At 46.8% G+C, this 17611-nt stretch overlaps 1 long non-coding RNA gene across 1 annotated transcript; it reads right to left on the reverse strand.

The window, feature by feature from the left end:
• Positions 1-3697: 3697 nt before the first annotated feature.
• On the reverse strand, positions 3698-17403 carry LOC128852744 (uncharacterized). Its single transcript, XR_008450777.1, has 5 exons — positions 16432-17403; positions 14498-14617; positions 8725-8820; positions 7442-7550; positions 3698-4119 (listed from the first exon to the last, which is right to left on the reverse strand). It is a non-coding gene; the product is annotated as an uncharacterized LOC128852744 (long non-coding RNA).
• Between the last annotated feature and the right edge of the window lie 208 nt (positions 17404-17611).

Below are 17611 nucleotides of genomic sequence, written 5' to 3' on the forward strand. Positions count from 1 at the left end.
ACAACTTGAGCGCTGCAAAAAAAACCTTATCCACCACCATCTCCGATATTATTAATCAGCCCACGGTTTGCCCAGACAGGAAATTGTTACTGACCACTTTAATTTTGCTAAACAAATGAAACCACCCCATTACTCATTCAAATCTAATAAACCGCAGAACATGGAGGAGGAAGTGAGTACTTTAAAATGGCTTGGAGAAAAGTTCTCACTTTGTTTTGCCATTTAATTAAAGCCAGGCTCTTTACAGGAAAGAGAATAATTAAATGGCAACAATGGGTGTACTATGATAACCTTCTCCAACACGGAACTGTCTACCAAAGGCAGAGGGGCTTCTCATGGTCCTCTTTGCATTCCCAGAGAGGTACTTGCTCCTCAGGAATAAAAGAATGAGAAAATACATTGAGTCTCAGGACAGATCTCTTCTGTCATGAGCTGTTGGAATCACAGACCTTCATTAAAGAGACCAATTAAATAAATTTCCTGATGCTTAGGGTCTGCAGACACTCAAAAAGTGAATTCCTGAAGATGCGCCCTGCAAAGCACCTGACATCCAGCTGTTCCATCCATGCCTTGGCAATTCCTGGCCGTCAAGTGTTTTAAATACCCACAAAATCTCATCCCATTTTTCATATTTGCAGTTCTAGCATTATTTCAAGACGTGATGCAATTTGTATGCTTGTGTAAATATTGTCTTTGCAGTCAGAAGGCAGAACAAGCATGAACATACTTGTACCACAGAGACCAATGCTGTAATTGTTTGCCTTTCTTCTCAACATCAACTTACGACTTTAATGCAGGGAATTTCACAAACAGGCAGAAATGAGAATTCTTACTCCAGCATAAAAGCTGTACAATATTTCATAGAATCATGGAATAGTTTGGGTTGGAAGGGAGCTTAAAGCCCATCCAGTCCCACCCCTGCCATGGGCAGGGACACCTCCCACTGGATCAGGGGCTCCAAGCCCCATCCAATCTGGCCTGGAACCCCTCCAGGGATGGGGCAGCCACCACTGCTGGGTGGACGTGGTAGTGAAACGGAAATCCACCCTGGGCCAGGGCCTCCCCACCGTCCTTGTGAAGAGTTTCTTCTTAAGAAGCCTCATGTTTTATTTCTTCTACCTGAAAGAAGGGTTCATAAATGATAATTATTTCTTTGTGGCGTTTTGCACCTAAAAGATTGTTAAAGAACTAAACCACTGGTACCAGATAATCTCAATCATAAGGGCAAACATCACAGAGAATCTAACACACATGGTTTTGGAGGATGGCAAAGGCCATGAAAGCTTTTACAAGTAAACATGAGTTTGTTCCTGTCTGTACAGCACGTGTTCCTTGGGACTGCTGGCGTTTGGCATCCTGAAGCTCAGGGGGGATGGAGAGCGTTTGCTGGAAGGGCCTTGCCAGTATGGGGCTGGATGGAAAAATCTCTCACCTGATTTGATGTAGACAATCTAGCGCAGCCCTAATCTGATGCAACAGGAGGAAGGTCAACAGCCAGATGTGTTAGTTATATTGTGTATTAAAGAAGCCCTTGGCATATTTAGTAAAATCCCGTTTTAGGCACCACCAGAGCAAACCGGTGTCTGGTAAGGGAAGTCATGTTTGTGGCCATGCCTCAGCTCCGTGCATGGACCGTGTGATCCGCACGGATAGCCAGCCCCTCCTCCCTTCCCCATCACAGGTGATCTCCAAACTGGGATGTGATCTGCTCTGCTTCCCATTCATCAAAGTATTCTCCCTACCAGTTTAGCTGCTCTTGCTTAATTTGTTTTGTTATTTGGAAAGACTCACAGATTCAACATCCTAGAAAACAGCTGTCGTTTTTACAGGAAAGAAGTATGTGATTCATAATTTTCCAGAAATACGCACATTACACATGGGACACGCTGGCACCTTCTGGAAAACAGGCTACATCTCCAGCCTTGCACCATATTGTTTCTCTTTCTCTGCTTCACGTATGTTACAAAGAAAATGATTCAGTGGTGTCGTTTTGCACTGGCACAGAGGAGCGGCGTAGATCCAAGGAGATGGAGGATCAGGAGCTATAGGACAGACTTTTTGCTAAGTCAGATCATGCTAAAGAAATCCATAATGCAATTCTGATTCGGTGTTTAATTCCAGTAACCATTTTCTGCTTAGTTTCTTTCCTTTCCTGTCTAAAAGCAGCATCCTCCGATTGCCTCATTGGGCCCGGGGGGTGAGGGCTGTGATGGAACCGGACTGTGTGGCAAAGGTCCTGAGCAAAAGGTGTCATGGCCAAGAAGACTCTCAGATCCATCTTTTTGCTTGTAATTCTGAGGGGCGAACTTTTGAGTGTCGTACAGAGTGGAAAAAACTCATAGATACTTGAAAAATATTAATAATTAAATAGAGTGAGCGTTGCATAAGATGCCAGTGAGCACACTCGGCCTCAGAAGGAATAGCTGAATGTTTTGAATAATGCAACCTTCAGAAACCTCCAGAAAGGCAAAAAATTATTCATGAAGTGCATGTAAGGATAACAGTAGCCTGTCCGCTAAGCTGAAAATACCTTTCTGTCCTCCTCCACTTTTCATCCCCCTTCACAGAGCACCCAATATCTCGGGGTGTATCACCAAAGCTACTCCCTACCTGCAACAGGAAAGCAAAAGCTTTGCAGTTCAGAGGTCCTTCCTGACACCACATCTGGCCAACATCTGGCCAGGACTTGAAGGCACTTGGTGAGGATTCAATACAAAAAGCAATAATCTGAGTTTCAAGGAGTAACCTCCAAGATTTTCTCTTTCTGTTCTGCAAAGGATTCCTCCACGCCAGGGCAGGGCGATGCTTGGCCCCACGCTTGGCCAGGACCCCTCCAGCCAAGGCTCTGGGAAGAAGTCCCTCTCCGGCCATCCCTCCAGCTGCCAGACTGAGTTTGGTTCTCCAGCCACCCGCCCAGCTCGATGCCACCCCGACGCCCTGAGTTCCAACACATGCGTTGTTAAGACAGGGATATTCCCTGCTCTCAAAATGTGCCTTCCTATCGCTTCCTCTGAAAGGATAACTCTGGTGGAAGCAGACGGCAGCCTTCAAAGGGAGGATTCGCTGCGGAGCTCTTGGACCTGGCTTGTGGCTCTGAAGCCCGCGAGCGCTCAGTGCCACCCCGAGCAGTTCCTCCTCAGTTTCCCCCTGCAGATCCCCTCCCAGCCGTGCTCCCAGCAGAGGGGACTGGGACAGCCCTGGCCAGGACTGGTTTCCCCCGTGCACACTGGTTTTGCCACCGCTGGGCTGCAGGAGGCTGAAGAGTAGCGGACCCCCGCGCGGGCTCCCCAGCAGTGCAGGGAACACACTTGGCCACAAACCCCGCATGACACAAGCGCTGAGGGCCCTTTTCCTTGCCCATCACCCCCCAGCAGTCATAAGAAGCAATGGTATAGGCCTGTTAAACACAAGAAACCCCACCAAGCTCCCACCTCGCAGAGCACTTTTAGCCTCCTTTCCAGCATACCTCATCCTTCGTGTCTGCTCAAACAACTGTTTAAGCAGTTTGTGTTTGCTTAAGCAACCAGATTTGTATCCTGGATCAGTAAATAAACCTGTAAGCGTGTGCTTTCCTACAGTTACTTTTACTCTTATTATTGCAAAAGACAACAAGTAGGAACAAATTACACATGTGCAAAGAAAACCGGTGTCTTTAATGAGAAAGATCAGAAATTAAATACCTGGTTTGATGTATGCAAGCAGACACACAGCCAGTCACGGCTGCCTGCCTCCAGGATTTAGGCTTAAGAACCTCTCTAAGCAAAACGATGGCCAAGTAAAGATGTTATGGGAGATGATAAAACGTGAATCCTTAAAGTCTGTGTGTTAGGTTTGACTGAGCTTTGTCTGGAGCTGCTGGATTGAGGAGCTCTGTCTCCTCTGGCTTAGATATTACATAGCAGAGCTCGTCATGTTTCATCTGTTCTGGAATGTAGTTTTGTAATAAATACCAATCCAAACTGTTAGGTGCAAAGGAATTCTTTCAAACAACGTTTTACATTGCCCACCTGTGTTGGAGTAGGGGAGAGTTTGGGCGGAAGGTGCCCCCTGCCCAGGAGAGAGGAGCCACGAGGAGCTGGGCTGCACCAGACCGGGCACTGCCACTTCAAACCTTCCCATCTGAAAACGAGAGCCGATCAGGTTTAAATCACAAACACACAATAAAACGTACTTGAACCGAGTCCATGTAAACGAAGGGATTGAAAAACAGCTCTGTATCTCTGTCCTATTTCCCTTTCCAGGAAGGAACATCTCTTGGGTAATCTAAAAACAAAACAAAGTAGCAGAAAACTTTACTTAACCTCGAGCTAATTTCCTCTCCGGACTAAATTTAGCGGCTTAGCTGTTGTTTGGTGGATGTGCCTCCCGGCACAGGACTGGCAGAGGGGGGTTTGCCATTTGCCCTACGCAACTGGTGTAGCGCTCTCGCTTCAGCCAGATGCTTTGATTTCGCGTCCTACCATTAATTTTTAACCTGAATCGCCACTTTACCTTTGGAGACAGCAGTGCTGGAGTGGCAGCGGGAGCCTGGTGGCCGGATTTGGCTCCCTGGAAAAGCCCACCCGCCCACACGGTGAATGGCTGCTGGGAACCGACTTCCAGCGCCTTCGGTAGCAAAGCAGGAGGGTACAAACATTATCATAAAAGCTTCTCCACGCTTATTTGGAAACAGACAGGCATTAATTCAAGGAAGATCAAGTAGGGGACCAGCCCAAAACACTTAGATTATTTTTCCATGAGTCAAGAGTTGTACTCAAAACAGAAATTAGCCTACAAATACCAAGGCCACGCTGGTGCACGGAGCGTTTCCCAGCACAGGTCCCTGCTGCCCGCCTCCTGCTGCTGAAAAATGACCTGGCAAACGGCTTGGAAAGTTTTTAAGACTTTATTCATTCTGTCTGTCTCTGCCTTTCCTAAACCTTTAATTTTAAGGTCAGAAATTATCTGTACTACTGTCAGCTCAAGGTGTATCAGTCCTCGAAGGAGCATCGAAGAGTTATGAGTACATTTAGAAATGCTCTAGAACTGAGAGCAAGTTCTTCTGGAGACAAGGACTGAGGGAAGCTGGAGACCACAAGAAAGTGCCGCCTTCTCGTACCTACACTCTCTTAGGTAGCCTAGCAATAGGACGAGGGGGAATGGCTCTCAGCTGAAAGAGGGGAGATTGAGATAACGTCTTACGGAGAAAGATTTTGCTGTGAGAGTGGGGACTCTGAGGTTGCCCAGAGCAGTGGTGGTGCCCCATCCCTGGAGGGGTTCCAGGCCAGGTTGGATGGGGCTTGGAGCCCCTGAGCCAGTGGGAGGTGTCCCTGCCCATGGCAGGGGGTGGGACTGGATGGGCTTTGAGGTCCCTCCCAACCCAAACCATCTATGATTCTATGAAAGCTGACTGAGAACCGCACCATCTTTGTGGTGAGTCTTCCCTGGGTACAGAGATAGTGAGTTACCAATCTGTCGCTGAAAGGGTTAGTAAGTTGTGTGGGCTGCTCACCTCAGCCCGGTGATATTGCAGGAAGAAGAGGAAGGGAAGAAAAGAAGCAATTTTTAAGTAAGTCAATTTTTTAGAAGTCACAGCAATTTGAATGTGTAAAAACCACCTTTGTTGATGCCCTGAGTGAAGTTAGTGATAGACCCAACGCTGGGAGGTGGAGTCTTCCCCCATGCAAGTAAAAAGATTGCAAGGTAATGACAAATGCACCGACAGACTGGCTGGGAAGGGTAATTCCAGGCTGTGTTCCTGCCCCACATGAGCCTCAGACGCACGGGCCCTGCCCCGGCTCAGCCCCGCTGCACCGGGAGCCTCTGTAGCCGCTTGGCTTTCCAGCCCGGCATCTAAAGTCCCTGTTTTGTGACAAACCAGAATCTGAATCCCTGAAACAGCACAAAAAGTGTTGTGTGCTTCTAAATCCAGGCTGCAGCTGCCTTTTCCCGTGGTGCTGGACGGAGCAGCATCTGGCACAGGCACATGCACCGGGATACCGGGCATCCCGTTCTTACCGCGGCAATGCCTTTTCCTTGTTTCTTTTGCCTTTTTTTGTGGGCAGAAAGAAAATTAAAAGTTAAAACTAAACTGTGTGGATCACCCTTGTTAAACCAGACCTTTGTTTCCTTCATTAACTGAAAGGTACATTTGAGATTTTGCTGTTCGTGTGAATGAATCATAGCAGCCGGGGATGGAAAAAGGAAAAAAAGCTGTACTACAGATAACACTCGTACTTGAACCTCCTGTCGTCATCAACACTCTTTCCCAAGCCTGTGGCTGATTCACTTGGATTTGTTGGTGGAGAATGTACGGGTTTACAAACCCAGAGAGCCTCTGTTCGGGGAAGGACGCCGTGCCAGACGCACACCAGGACGGAAGGGGATTTAAAGTTGTTTCCAGTCTTACAGCAGGAGCCTCTCTTTCTATCTCTGGCATTAACAAATAAACACAATTACAGGCAGGGCAAGAAGGAGCAGCTGGTTTCTAGTAGGAAACAAAGCAGTGAATAATTAAAACAATCGGCTCTAGGAAGGAAAAAATTGTTTTCCAGTAATAGTTCTATTTTTCATCTGCTGGCACCAAATCTGGCCGAGATCTGTGAAAGCCTCTTCAGGACTGGTTTGCGGTGATAAGTGCCGGTGGTGTCATGGACTGCACAAAAAGCTATGGATTGTACATAGCTGAACTTTTGGGGAATGATTATTAATAGGAGCCACAGGATTCAAGAGAAAGAATCTCTCAGCTGGCAGAACGTGGCAGAGATCACAGTAAGGCCGAAGCTCCCAGCCCATGGGGCTTACACGGCACCCAGCAAAAAACAAAGTGTATTTTCCCTGCTATTTCCCTGAATAGTTGTGAGTGGAGCAAATCAACATCCGCAAAAGGGAAAAGCGTCTCTGTTTCTAATGCAACTGCCCCTGTGTTTTCTACCAGGATTTTCCATAAGCTGCCTTTTACTGATGCAATTTAAAGTTATGTAAATGATCTGATTGCAAAGAATCTCTATCATCTCTATCTCTATCACTACCTCTCTCTCTGCCTCTATATCTGTATCTGTCTCTCTGTCTCTACCCCTAAATCTCTTCCTCTCTACCTCTATTTATGGGTTGCCTGAGCACTGCCACAGCTTCTGAAAGAAATGGAAGATTAACCATTTATGTATTCCTGCCCACAGCAGCGGAGTTGGAACCGGATGATCTTTAAGGTCCCTTCCAAACCAAACCGTTCTATGATTCTCTTCTCTGAGCAGCTGTGCATTTGCAGGTCCTGGAAACACAGGTACTGTTTTGCAGAGGGGTCATCACAAGTGAGAAATGAGCTGAAACTCAATCGTATCTCCTCCTCCACACCGTGAAAAGGCATGGCTGGCCGGGCCCCATCCGAACTCAGCTCAGAAAGCGGTAAAGGAACTCAGAAGTTGTTTTTCCCACCAGAAAAACAAAAAGAACAATTGCATACCCCTTCCATTTTCTGAAGAGGAAATGGCGATTTGTCTCAGCCACGTTGCTGCCTGGGAATTCAGCAGCCTTTGGTCACAAAGGAGTTAAGCAGCAAGTTCATCCCAACTCTGGAAGAAAACAGGTTGTTTGGATTACTCCTTTCCAGGGTAAATAAGCATTGATGCTCTGTAGCACCTTTTCTCTCGGAGGTGCACGGTGTCTCTGCCTTGGCTGCTGTTTATTGTAACACAAACACTGCGCCACACCTGAAAGCTGCTGGAAAATCTCAGCCAAAGCAAAACAAGAAATGCTCTGAAATTCAGCCTCCTGAGCGGTCAACAATTCCAAGGCACAAATTAATTTCATTATGCAGGCGAGCTCATCCAGCGAGTCCTGGTGGAAACCCAGGTGAGTATCCAGCGAATGAAGGTGGGGAGGCCCTGGCCCAGGGTGCCCAGAGCAGTGGTGGTGCCCCATCCCTGGAGGGGTTCCAGGCCAGGTTGGATGGAGCCTCTGAGCCAGTGGGAGGTGTCCCTGCCCGTGGCAGGGGGGTTGGAATTAGACGATCTTTAAGGTCACTTCCAACTCAAACTATCCTATGAATCTATGAAGTTTTCATTATGACCTTTTAAAATATTGCAACTGGAAAAGCCCCAGATCCTCTTTCTCTTTTCTTCTGCACCAGCCCCTCCGAACCACGCTGCTAAGCCTCACTCCAGGTCTCATGTCCAAACACAAATCCATCCTGTCTCCTCAGCATGAAATCCTCTGGAATAGCTCTGCTTTTGAGCAGTCTTTCCCATACTTCTGATTTTCAGCCCAGACTGTGCACTCTTGCACCTGTGACAGATGTGCTGACGAGGATCCAGGCCCTCTGGAAAGCATCGCCTCTCCTCGTGGGGTTGTCCCCTCTCGACATAAGGGAAGTGATACACAAAAGCACACTAAAACATGGACATGAGTTAAGAATAGCCCACAGGACACTTGTTCAACCTTAGATCAGCCTCGCACAAATCAGCCCAATAAACAGCAGTTCCGCAATACTACTTTTTCCTCTCCCTGTATGACACCGGCCGGTTTCCCTGCAGAGGATGGACCTGTTCTAGCTGTGATTCAGGCTTGTTTAGGAAAAGTAGCAGAGTCACTGGTAACACCTGGTGCCATAATCAGATCCTGACATGGCCACCAGTTATTCCTGGTTTATTTTCTGGAGATCTCTGATTTGTTTCTCCAGAGCTGTTGCTATCTTGTTGTGACTGGGGTCGGCTAAAGTGACACATCAAATAAGCAAACATCACGTACCTCTCAGTGCTCTGAAAGAACCCCAAGTCCAAGGCAGCAGCTGAGCAGGGGAGGTGGTGGAACAATTCTGATGTTCATTTCCCTCCATCCTTGTCCCTGAAGTGAGTAATTCAGAGGAGGTGAATCTTCACATCTCACATCGGCATGAAAGTACATTATTAATAAACATCTGCCATGTTCACTAAGACTGAGATGAGAACCGTCATAAATCTGACAGTAAGATTGAGTATCATGATTTCAAAAAAGTCTTTACATTTCAAGGTGCATCCGACAACAGGGAGGCAGAACACGCAGACACCCCATCTTTGAATGCTTTTCCACTCTGCAACGGGGATGTGATAACAAAAAATTATTCAATTATTTCTTACAATGCTTTATTATAATGCCTATGCCAGAGGGTCCTGGACTAAGATTGCGTAGGAAGTTTTCATCATGTCATGTCATTGTTTTCGTGGAGCTGACTTTGCCAGTCCAGTAGCATTCTTCCCTGTAAAGTACATCCTGCGCTTTACGCAGCATTTGTTTGTAGCCAACTGTTGGCTTTACAAAGAAAACTGTGTGAAAGATCTGTATTTCTCATTGCATTAACAATGAGCAAAACCCCAGCTCGCAGCAGCAACGTATATACCGTTCTACACATTGTTTGTGTTCTCAAAAGGAAGAGGAACGAGGACGGGCTCCTTCAGAAATGAGACAGAAATGGCACTGAGGTCTCATTTCCTGTGCAGGAGCTTGTGAGAGCTTCAGTCGCTGCAGCCCTACGCTGGGTTTTGGTTGGCGTTTTGGTTTGTAAGATCTGCTACATCTTCCTGAAACCACTTGTTTGAGATGGAGAAAGCTAAAAATGGGCCTGCTTTTAAGTCAAAGAACCCTAACCACTAGAGTAAATTGAGCTGAGGAAAGCTTTGGTCTCTTCTCCCAAGTAACGTGTGACAGGACAAGAGGACACGGCCCCAAGTTTCACCAGGGGAGGTTTGGATTGGATATGAGGAAAAATTCCTTCACTGGAAGAGTAGTGAAGCCCTGGCAGAGGCTGCCCAGGACAGTGGTGGGGTCTCCATTGCTGGAGGGTTCAAAAAACCTGTAGACATGTCACTTAACGACACGGTTTACTAGGCATGGTGGGTTGGGCTGATGGTTGGATTGGATGAGCTGGGAGGTCTTTTCCAATCTCAATGGTTCTATGGTTCTACGATCCTATGACAGTCCCTTTGAATGGGAGCAGAGACCTCCTCACCTCTGCCCGTGACGAAGAGTGGGAGGGAAGCCTCAGGACATGTTTGTGGCTAGAACAGCCTCAACTTATCTGGTAATTAAGAAATCATCCCTGACGTGTCTGGTGACGGTCAACAGGCCGCCGGCCTCCTCACCACAGGCAGCACAGCATATGCCTGGTTGGATGTCAAAGCCTTCTGAAGTAATTGTTTAAAGTAGTGGCAGCCAAGCACAAATAGGAAAATGTTAGATGCTGTTTGTGTGCCGGTCGTACACGATGCCGTTCAGAGTCATTAATCAGACTCCAGAAATGGTGGGATGGCTTCAAATGCTGTTTTTTTTTTTTTTTGTGTCAACTATAGTTTAGGGACTCTGCTTCTTTAACTCTAACGTTCCTGTAATTCAGAATATTTTTAGGTGGTACCTGTCAACTTTTCTGCTTTCAGGGCGTGAGGCTTCTAAACCCATTCTTCCCTCCCACCAAACATTACGGGACTTGTGAAAAAGTTGCAAAGTGGCAACACTATGGACGTGTTGGGTGGCTTTTGGGGGAGAAGAGTTCATAGATAGCTTCTGCCTTCCTCCATTGGCTCGCATGGAGCAGAGAAAGGCGATCTCTGCCACACAGTCTCATCACTACATGGTTGCAATGGTCAAACCAGAAATGTCAGCAGCACTGTAAAAACTCATCTTCAAGGCCAGGTTGGATGGGGCTTGGAGCCCCTGATCCAGTGGGAGGTGTCCCTGCCCATGGCAGGGGGTGGAACTGGATAGGCCTTGAGGCCCCTTCCAACCCAAACTGTTCCATGATTCTATGATCTTCAAATCCAGAGTCTGACCTGGGAGAACAAAATGGACAATGTTCTCTTCAGCCAAGAGAAATAATTCTGTACAATATTCTGGTTTATACATATTTTTAAAACATATTGTGGCCTTTTCTGGAAAATTCATTCCCTCATCTCCCCTTCCTCCTCCTCCCCTCCCACCTGAAGTGATGCCCACCAGGAAAGAGACTTCTTGATCCCAGATGTGTTCCATTTCCTGCAGTAAAAATTAAAATCATTGCCTTTTTTTTAAATATCTGCCAAGGATGGAGATGCGCTACTCAAGAACTTTCTGCAAATGCTTCAGTTTGAAATGAATAAATCAGTGGGATCTGAGGCTCTAGCCAGCATTTTCTAATTTGTTTCTACTGGCAAAAGTGCCGCAGAGAGTTACATCCAAACAAATTTGGTGGCAGCATCTGCTTCATAATGACCTAAATGTCTAAAGCTAATTTTAGACAGTGACTTGCGAAGGGTTCAAGCAAGGCTTTCAGAGCTTAGTCTGGATTTCATTTTTCGCTCCTTTAAGCGAAGAGCGGACCCATGGCATTCATGTGGTCACTGTTGATTTAGGGATCCATGGTGGGGTCTCCAGCCAAGCAGAGCTGTGACCCATACCCGTGCACAGGGCAAGACCTCCATGTGTTCAGAGAAGCTCATCAGCACTCTTTGTGGTGCAGTTGGAGGAAGATCAACCCCGCAAGGCCACAAGTGGTTTGACATACCGAGAGGCAAGCCTGTAGGGAGAGAGAATGTGTTCCAACACCTCACCTAATGTTGAGGAAAAGTGAGGAAAACTTTGGTGTTCAGCAAGCCTTCAGCAGTTGCATGGTTCGAGAAATCCTGTCTCTGGGCAGTCTGTGATACCTTCAATCCCTGGACTGACATTTCCAGCTGCTTTGCAAACACCCCTGCCACAGGCAGCAGTGGTGAAGTTTCACCTTCTTGGATTCCAGGAGGATTGGGGTGGCAGGCGTTGGGCTGCGCTTAGGGTCTGCCCTTTGGGCTGGAGCTCAGGCAAGTGGCACTGCTGGGGTCGTCTGGCAACTGGAAATGCTTACGACCCTCCTGCAGTTGGTACTAAAGTACCCGCACAAGTCCTGCTAACAGAAGGGCTCCACGTGTTCCTCACTTTTTTGGCCTCTCCAGCTGTCCCGGATGGCAGTGGCTGCCGGGGCTCTCTCTCGGGCTACGGCCTTGGATTTGGGTCTGATTTGCTCTTTTATCCTCTAGAATTTCTGGTTTATTCCAAATTTGGGGTCCTGAGCTTAGATGGGCTTTAACACCCAGGACTGCTGGATGATCTTAGAGGTCTTTTCCAACCTTAACAATTCTACGATCCTCTGACAATCTATCTGTATGACTTTTACATCCAGGCTATGCTGGTGTTTCAAAAGTACTCTATAATGCTGCATCATACGGACACTACAGAATCCAAAGGCATAAACAACACCGTGTTTCTGAACCACAAGAGAAAATGTACTCTTGAAGGCCTTTTTAAACAACCAAGACACCATTCTGGAATAAAGTTAATCACATTAATGACAATATATAAAAACAATGTGAAAATATACAGGGGATTATTATTATCATATCTGTTGTAAAAAGATCGTTAAAAACATATTTAGCGCTTGAGTCGTACGTAGCTTTGGCCTTGTGTTTTGGGGATTTCACGGTATGATTTTCTTTTCTTTTAAAGCTAGTGGTAAAAACACAGCTCGGGTCAAAATAGTAAATAATGAATCACGCACAAATTCAGCTCATTTCCTATCTCTCCCTGAAAAAATGTTGATTCCAGGCATGGGAGCAGAACTTGGAGCCAAGCGGCGATTTCTTTATGGTGTGCATGACTCATAGGAAAGAATGCCTCAGGGGACAGCAGGAGAAAAACTGAATTCAAACAAAACCATAAGTAAATTTGCTTTAAAGCAACAGGCCATCAAGGAGAGGGCAAAAGGTCAGAAAAGGCCCTCAGCCACTGCTGTGTTGTTTCTGCCATCCTCACAGCATCCCCCAGCTCCTCCACCCCGAAACGCCATGGCGCTTCCCTGGTTGCTCCGGGCAGGGCGTTGGAGGGGCAGCGCCAGGGGAAAGGTGTGGAGCACCTGGAGGCAGCACGGGGACCAGCCTGAGCCCACGGGAGAATGGTAGAATCATTTGGCTGGAAGATACCTTTGAGATCATTGAGTCCAACCATCCCTGTCCACCACTGAATCAGATCCCTGAGCACCTCATCTGCCCGGCTTTCAAACCTCTCCAGGGACAGGGACCCCGCCACCTCTCTGAGCAGCCTCTACCGGTGCTCAATAATGCTTTCAGTGAAGAGTTTTGTCCTGATTTCCAGTCTAAACCTCTCCTGGCACAATTGGAAGCCATTCCCCTCATCCTATCACTTCTTCCTTGGGAAAAGAAACTAGAACCCACCTGGCCACAAGTCCTTACAGAAGCTGCAGAGAGCAGTGAGGTCTCCCTTCAGCCTCCTCTTCTCCAGGCTAAACAGCCTCAGGTCCTTCAGCCTCTCCCAGCCCCTTCCCCAGCTCCATTTCCCTTCTCTGGACGCGCTCCAGCCCCTCAAGGTCCTTCTTGGAGCGAGGGGCCCAAAACCGAATCCAGGATTCGAGGTGCAGCCTCACAGCGCCGAGTGCAGGGGGACATTGCTGTCCTGCTCCTGCTGGCCACACCACGGCCCATCCAAGCCCCGGTGCTGCCGGCCTTCTTGGCCACCTGGGCCACTGCTGGCTCCTGTCCAGTAACTTAAGTTGTTAAACTCATGTTTAGTAATTTAAGTGCCTCCTCTGTCTTGCTCTGTCCTTGTTCACAAATATGAACAAAAGCAGTTTCTCTACCTCCATAAGTTGCTTTGCAGCCTCTTGATGAGCCTTTAATTATTACAAATATTCCTTGCCCTCCGCGGGAATCGTCTCCTCCCTTGGGCAGATTCATCCAGCGGAGTAAATCAATATTCCTCAAACACATTTCACGAACGTTGTTTGTGAAATCAAAACAGAATTTCAGCTCAGCTTTCAACAGCGATCTCTCATCTGATTCCCATATCTTTTTTTTTCCCGGAGTGCTCATGGATGATTGATTTCAGTAAACATTGCTGTGTACATTTACTTAATTATTTATGAGTAATTAAAGCATCGTGCTTCGTGTTCCACTGCCAATTTCACACGTCCAGGACTGCAAAACGAGACAGTGACATAAAAGAGAGACATAAAAATGTAGGGTAGCTTCTTCCTGTAGGGTAACTGTGTGCTGCTTTAATGTCATGTCATTAAAACGCTACGCAGGACCAATTAATTTCAGCCTGTGAAGACTAAGAATATTATTTGTGTTATATCAGCACAGATCATTACACTCTCCCACGCATTTTCGGAGCTTTCAGAAAAATGCAGTTCAGGTTCCAGCAAGATAATGTGGGGCCTCAGGGTAATTCCATGTTCAGCGCCTTTCTTTTATCGGGATCACAGAGTGCTTTGAGCTGGACTTTTACAGGACGCTACAGCAAAGGAATTATACGTTTATAAACCACGATCACTATAATAAAGAAAACAAATTTCTCTGGTTCTCCACAAAAGCTTAAATAAAGACGTGCGTTTTGGAACAGTTTCCTGTTTCAGAGTTAATTCCTGATGAAGCAGGAAAATGCATTACAAAGTTAAAATTTGTATTTCAAAAAACATTGAATTGGAATGGATTTGACTTCTTTCCACCCAGATTCACTTCCTTACCTGCAAATACACAGTGGAACTGTTTCATGAGCTGGAGGTATCTGGACAGTTGGGTTTACTCCCAGAAAGGGCCACCAGAAAGTTGTTTTCAGTGGGTCGAATTCGTGAAGTGTAACTAACCTGCAGGAAGAAAAGATTTGTTAACAACTAATTGGTATAAATAATTTATTCCATGTCACTGTGTCAGGGAGAGATCAGCCTTAAGCCACCATTTCCATCTGTGATACCCTCAGAAGCACTGGGAGGGCAGTGATAGAACAGACTTCTACAAATACTTGGGAAATCCTAAGACCGTCTGCCCAGAGAGACTTTACCCTGGAAGGTGTAACACAAATTAAAGGATCTCTTACTCCATGTCTGATGGTCCTTTACCCTAGAAGTTCCCAGCAAAGGTCCAAACCATCTAAAATCCCTTTGCTGTTGGACACAAAGCTCTTCAGCCCAAAGAAGCTTCTCACAGACCACGGGTGAGAGCCATGTGCTTTCCTGGTTGGTTTGGTTTTACTTTGCTTCAGGGATGAAAATTATCTTGTAGAAGACACTGAGAAAAAGTGAGGAGAATTAATCTTTCATTGCAGAAATTGCTGCGTCAGCGTTACCCATACACCCCCTTGGGGACCACGGCAGCATGGGGAGCTCAGCGACCACTCTTCTGCATGACAGTTTATAGAGGGGTAAAACACTGGAGTCTCGTGTCCAGAAGGTTATTTCATCAAAGACCCTTATCAAAATGATAAATACAGTCCATTTCTACTGTAGCTTTGTAACGCCTAGAGATGTGCTGGCCTTCCTTGCTCGTTAAATTGTGTTTCTTTCAACAAAAGAAATAATTTCTATTTATATGATGGTTGTGTGATTAACAAGGAGAAGAGTGGAGACAATTACATGTTAGAGGACAAAGGAAACCAGCTGGAGTGAGGGCTATCTTATGACTTGCCACGGGGCGCGAGGATCTCAGATGGGCTGGGGAGCACCAGCAGCCAGAAGGAAGAGCAGAGGGCAATGGGTGATGCGTTTTGGCACCGGAGAGAAGCAGGGAACTGCAGGGTTCTGAAACAAGCTCAGGCTGCGGGAGATGAAACACTAGGAGCCCTGTGCTCCACATCTGGCACTAACAGGAGAGGCAGAAACTGGGAGCTCACCTGAGCCTGAGGGAGAAGATTTTCTGAGTGGGCATTTTCAAGCCAGAAGAAGACAGAAAGTATCCCTGACTGCCCATGAGCAAAAGCCTCGCCAGAGAAAATGTACGTGTCAAGGATACGGCTCAAAAGGTGAGGGCATGAGTGAGGAATCCTGCGGCCAAGGGTGTTTGTGATGACAGCTGGGGTAAAGGAAAAAGCAGTGGGTTTCCAGTGGAAAAGGCGGCGTCAGGACGAGTTACATCAGAAGTGGGGAAAGCTCGCTTTGTAGAGGGGGAGCTTGACAGGAACAGCCACGTATTTCTGTTTTTGCTTAACACTTCGTATTAAAATTGGAATAGTTTGTTTGAGCAGGAAAAGCCAATTAGTGTAAGTGCTAACTAACCCCTTCCCGGTCTGAAAGAGATGGGAACCGCTGCAAAGGAAGGGTCAGGTGGTGCTCAGCAGGTTAGAGGGAACAACACAGACATTGGGTCCTCCTAAATTAAACATCCACACGGCATTTGCCAGCGATTACAGTGACCCACACTTGTTCTTTGGGTGTTATACAGGACTGCAAGAGACCCACAGCCCTAACTACGGCAAAGGAACGACAAATGGGAATGGGTCAAGGAGCTGCCTTTGCTTTAGTGTCAGTCTTCCCCCCAGCATCACCAGGAGATCAGTGAGGATGCTGCGTTAGGGTTGTGATAAAGTTTCACAGCCTACACTTTCATTTCAAGTTAATTAACACGAATGAGGATTTCACATGGATTGGGGGTGGCTCTCGTTTACCAGAGTGTCAGCTCTGCTTACCTATCAAGACTCATTCTTGAGTCAAGAAGCGGCTATTGATTCAAGAATAGCATCATCCCAGGCTCTATTCTCATTTTACTGACTTTCAGATCCACATTAGATATTAAAACCAGGAACCTGGAGGGAAAAAGCCATTTATCACTGTCTAAGTCAGTGTTTGTGACGGGTGGGTTATGGCACTCTCCAACCATAAATGTGAGTTTGTTTCCCATTAAAACAATTAACCAGATAGGGTTTTGTTAGAGAGAAACTACACTTAACACCAAAACATTGCACTGCAGTTGGAAGTGGAAGAGCTTGGAACAGCCAGGGAGGCTGGACTGTCAATATTTTGAAGCTTCTTACAAATCTAAGCCTGGTTCATTTTAAAAGGGCAGCAACAACAAAAACTTCCAGAAACTTTGCTTTCATGTTTTCATGCCCATCGTCACTGCTTTGCTGTTTGTTTGTTTTGAAGTGCTCCCCTCCACTGGTGCTCTGTTACAACACACTATTTCCAGACATGGATGAATGTTTCTAAATCCGTGGGGAAAGATTTAGCTATCTTTTAAAAACAGGCTATTTCTGTATCCGGGTGTAAAGGACTGATGTTCAGTGGAGAGTCTCGACCCATCAGCCTTCTCTCTGCTCTGGGTCGCTGCGGTCATGTTTACAGGACAGACCTGGAATGACTGCTTTTATGGTTGTCCCTGTGGCTGGAAGATGTGACCACGGACTTCAGAGCCTTCAGAACATGTAAACCCTCGATGATGCCAAGATCCCATAGAACAGTTGCAGGAGTTTGAAACAGATGTGGACAGAACGGCTAAACAGAAAGAGGGTTTTAAGATATTTTTAAGTTAAGATGTTACAATCAGTGCAGTGTTAGCGTTCATCCTTTGAGCACAGTCAGTGCAGCATTAGCACTCATACTTTGAGCTCAACCCATCACACCTGTATCACAGATTGATATTATCGGGGCCGTTCAGCAGTGCATTGATCATAGAATCATGGAATGGTTTGGGTTGGAAGGGACCTCAAAGCCCATCCCGTCCCACCCCTGCCATGGGCAGGGACACCTCCCCCTGGCTCAGGGGCTCCAAGCCCCATCCAACCTGGCCTGGAACCCCTCCAGGGATGGGGGTAGGGGGGGATTTTTGCCCAGTTCCACTTTACTGCACCTGCAAAAAGAAATCATTTT

This window comes from Cuculus canorus, chromosome 7 (assembly GCF_017976375.1).
Source record: "Cuculus canorus isolate bCucCan1 chromosome 7, bCucCan1.pri, whole genome shotgun sequence".
Classification (NCBI taxonomy): domain Eukaryota; kingdom Metazoa; phylum Chordata; class Aves; order Cuculiformes; family Cuculidae; genus Cuculus; species Cuculus canorus.